The sequence below is a fragment of the Symsagittifera roscoffensis genome, chromosome 1 (assembly GCF_963678635.1).
Source record: "Symsagittifera roscoffensis chromosome 1, txSymRosc1.1, whole genome shotgun sequence".
NCBI classification, from domain to species: Eukaryota; Metazoa; Xenacoelomorpha; order Acoela; family Convolutidae; genus Symsagittifera; species Symsagittifera roscoffensis.
In genome coordinates, this window is record NC_087062.1 from 66,751,402 (window position 1) to 66,755,918 (window position 4,517).

A 4,517-nucleotide genomic window follows, 5' to 3' on the forward strand; every position below is an offset into this window, starting at 1 on the left:
GATAGCATGTGCTTTGACATTCGAATAGTAATAAGTTAACACAGTTGATACATTTCTAATTCATCATTTAAACCGAAAAAAGCTATTTGTTTCAAACAAATAGCTTTAGCGAGCGCTTGTGTTATACTACGACTATTCTTTTTTTTCTAACCTGAGTCGCAAATATTGACGGCTTTTTGATAGTATGTGCTTTGACATTCGAATAGTAATAAGTTAACACAGTTGATACTTTTCTAATTCATCAAATAAACTGAAAAAAGCTATTTGTTTCAAACAACATAACAATAATTGAAACTAGGTTTCAGAAATTTTCTAACTGATTATATCTCGTAATTTTTTGAAATGCATAATTTATACTGAATGTGGTTTTCTGCTTTTCATTGGTGTTATACTACGACTATTCTTTTTTTTTCTAACCTGAGTCGCAAATATTGACGGCTTTTTGATAGCATGTGCTTTGACATTCGAATAGTAATAAGTTAACACAGTTGATACATTTCTAATTCATCATTGGTGTTATACTACGACTATTCTTTTTTTCTAACCTGAGTCGCAAATATTGACGGTTTTTTGATAGCATGTGCTTTGACATTCGAGTAGTAATAAGTTAACACAGTTGATACATTTCTAATTCATCAAATAAACCGAAAAAAGCTATTTGTTTCAAAGAACATAACAATAATTAAAGCTCGGGTTTCAGAATTTTTCTAATCGATTATATCTCGCAATTTTTTGAAATGCATAATTTATACTTAATGTGGTTTTCTGCTTTTCATTTAATTGCATGCAAAATTAGTGTGTTTCGTTGCCACTTTTGCTGCATATCATTAGCAATGTGTTCGCATATATAGCTGTTTTTATTTGTGACTAATGTTTGCCGGTTGTTAAGCGTTGGTGGCCGAGAGGGCAGGGCGTGAGACTCCAATTCTTGAGGTTTGAGAATTGCTCGAAGCCCACACTTAGTCGAGTTTTACTAACTCGAGGCTTATTTCTATCTGTTATTTAATTTCATAAAGCTGCTTTTTTGTCGTGTTCTCGCTAGTGTTTGCGAAGCTCAGCTTCGCATCTGTGTTAATGTAGTAGCTCTACCGTATTTAGATGAAATCCGTTGGAATTGTTAAAGTGAACTGACTCATTTGCATTTCTAGCTATTGTGAAAAAATCAGTGGATTTGCTTGTGAGCTTAATAGCTTTCCAGTTTGTATTGGTGTGACCAAAGCCGCATATAGAAATATAGAAATTGTGAAAAAGGCCTGTTTGCTCACAGTTTTGCTTTTTTAATATAAATAATCTTTAATAGTTGGACCAATAAAGCGATCTCCCCCATACCAATTTTGTTTCAGGAGGAGATTCATTCACTTAATTACTGAACAAATTGTTTATTTTTGAACCAATCAGAAACGAGTAATTTGCGCATAACCAAACGCAAAACGTTTGGAAAATGAATTAGATTTTTCCTTAAGCCTAAATTTGTTGAGCCGACGTTAAATTTTTCTTTTGCTTGAATAATATTTTTCAAGTTTCATTGAACGAAAGAAGACACTTTTTTTGACACTTTTTTCTTGATGGTTTTTTTTTGGAAAATTTGATTTTTCGCAGTTTGACTTATATTTTCTTTTTACGTTCAGTTCATTGTTAAAGGAAGACAAACTTAACTATCAAAAAGTAAAAGCGTAAAGGTCACGAAAATTGTAATCTACATCTAAATTCGAAAGTGGATCTTAGTTTTCAGATTTTGGAGCGGAATAAAAACTTTGCTTATTGAACTAGAGCTAATTTAATCATAAATTGTTTGTGAAGTTCATATAGTTTTAAAGACATATATTTTAAGTTTGGATTTCAAAGTTTGAAGTTGCGTCAGCTTTTCTTCTGTTTCCTTTGCGTTAATTGACTTTTTTCTAATTGCTTGTTGGCCATGATTTTAAGTTGCAAAGCTCAAATAAGAGTTTTGGAGTTGAAAATATTCACTTGGACTTTCTTTGGGAGGAGAGAGGGGGGAGTTGTTTGAACTTGCTGGAGGAATTTTCTGTTAAAGTTTGAAAATTTTCAATGCATGTTTTTTTTTCACTGTAAAGAGCTCGAAAAACGTGATCGACATCTAGTTCAAAATTGGATTCAAATTATAGTTTTCCCAGCGGAATAAAGTTAATTACTTTGTGATCAAGTTTTGTCAAATTAAGTATTTTTGTAAATCCAAAAAAGTCAATCATAATTTACTCGAAGCACTTGTATTTTCTTGAAATTCGAAAGTTCGGTTTCATCGCGTTCAATGACGTTTTGCCAAATTTCACTTATCAGTCAATGATACAGAGTAAAGAGTGGTGAGAAGACCAACGAGGTTAGGCATGAAGACCAACTATTGATGGAATATCTTGATTATTTAGTGTAACAATTGGACTATGTGAGCACGAGATGTAAAAGTAAAATAATGTAGGCTATTAATAAAAAGAGCCGTTTGAAGATTTTCACACTTGTTGGATCTAAAAGCGCGAAAAGGGCATTTTTGGAAAAAATCAGTTCTTGAACCTAAGCTCCGAAGTCCCACAAGACACTATACATAAGCCAATTTGTAAAAACCGCCCTTAACAGTGACTCAAAATTTAACATATTCTCAAAATAAAGTATAGCGTCTTGATTTTTTTGGGAGAGCTCTGAAAATCATTTTGTTCGACCTAGAAAATGGTCGACAAAAATTTTGATAAAAAAGTTCGGATACCTCCCGTAGAGAGTCTGAAAAATATCCGTGAGTGGTTAAAGATAAAAGAATTTTATGAGATGCCAGTTTTCGGAGGGTTTTACACCAAAAATTTAGTACGCACTGATTACGAAATGATTAATTTTTCGTCATAAACATTATTTTTATTTAAATAGTGCCTCAATTCAGTTCGGATTATTATCTGAGCCTGATTCTTGCTACGCGTTTTAATGCTTGCTTCGCCTCTGGGTTAGAAATTTGTATTCAATTAACACAAGCAGAACAAATTGACAATTTTCAAATCCCCGTATTTTTCTGAAAATTGGTCGCAGCTGGAGCCCAGCGCAATAAATATCTTTAAAGCTCTAAAAGGTGTCCACGGTTTGAACGCTATCTGCGGTTTGAACGTTGATTTTTTTTTAATTTTAAGGCTTTAATCCGTCTAAACGGTTTCTGATAATGAATTAATAGGTAAGTGACTTAATTTTGCGCCTTTCAAAAAGAATGGATTTTCATCCTTTATTTGCCGCTAGATAAACTTTTCTGAACTCTTGCTAAATTTCCGAGTATTCATTTGAAAATTATTGAGACGAAATTCGGATTTTCATATTTGTATGTTTTTTCATTCTTTTTTAAACGTTTTTCGATTTACTGGCTTTCTTTTTTTTTCTGTTTGCTAACTTGCAATGTTTTATTATTTTTTGCTTTGCCTCTGTGTTAGAAAAATTTTTAGAAGTTAACAAAGTTGGACAAATTGTCATTTTTCAAACTCCCGAAAATTGGTCGCGGCTGGAGCTGAGGGCAGAAATATTTCTCAAATATTAAAATCCTGTTAAAACGTGTTAATTGCAAATGAACGAAATGATTTATCAGTTATGTAGGCCATGATAATTTTTTCAGGAAAAAGTCTTAAAAGTCGTGGTTGCTCAAATTGAATTATTCACAAGCGGAGATCACTTGAAACATCGTTTTTCTTTCTGAAAACATATTTTTATGTTAATCTGATTACCGTAATTGGGGTATTTTTTTGTTAAGAGTAATGAACGTAGTCAGTACTCTAAATAGGTCTTGGTGTTTCTGTTGTTTTTTTTTCACGAAAAACTGATCGACTTATAGTTTCAAAAGTGGAATTTATCTCTCAGATTTCCCAGGGAAATGAAAAATTTACCTATTGATCCTGTTTTCTCATAGTTCGAAAAAAGTGCCGATCATAAATTGTTCGAGAAATTCAAAGAGCTTCAAGGGCATCTATTTTTTTTTGAAATTCGAAAGTTGAGATTTTTCATAAGTCAGTTTTCTTTCTGTTTAATTGCGTTCATTGACTCTTTTCCAACTGTCTGTTGGCTGCGTTTAGAGTTCCGTTCAATTTTAATTGTGCGAAAAAAGTAGCCTCTCCTGTGCGAAATTGTAAACGATTAAAACTACAAAAATGACTGCTGTTGGAAATTGTCGTCATTGAACTGTTTTGGATGCTGTCTAAAACTGATGTTTCGATCATCGAAAACTGCCTGAAACAAAAAATTGTTCACCTACGATGATCAGAACAAAATGAAAATTGAAAAAAAAGGTTGATTGTTTATGCGAGCGGTAGTGTTGATGTTGAAATCTGATAAGCTAATGATTGATCGACGTAGTATCGACTCCGTAACTTTTGAAATTGAAGTGTCAATTAAATCTGGTCTTAGTCCTGTGATTGTCTTTCACTTCAATCAGATGTGCTCACAAAGGCAATTTTAAGCGGAAATAATGATTTGACTGCAAGTAGCTATCAAAAGCTGGCGATAACCCTATTAAAATTCATCGAAAGATTTGTTTCAGATTT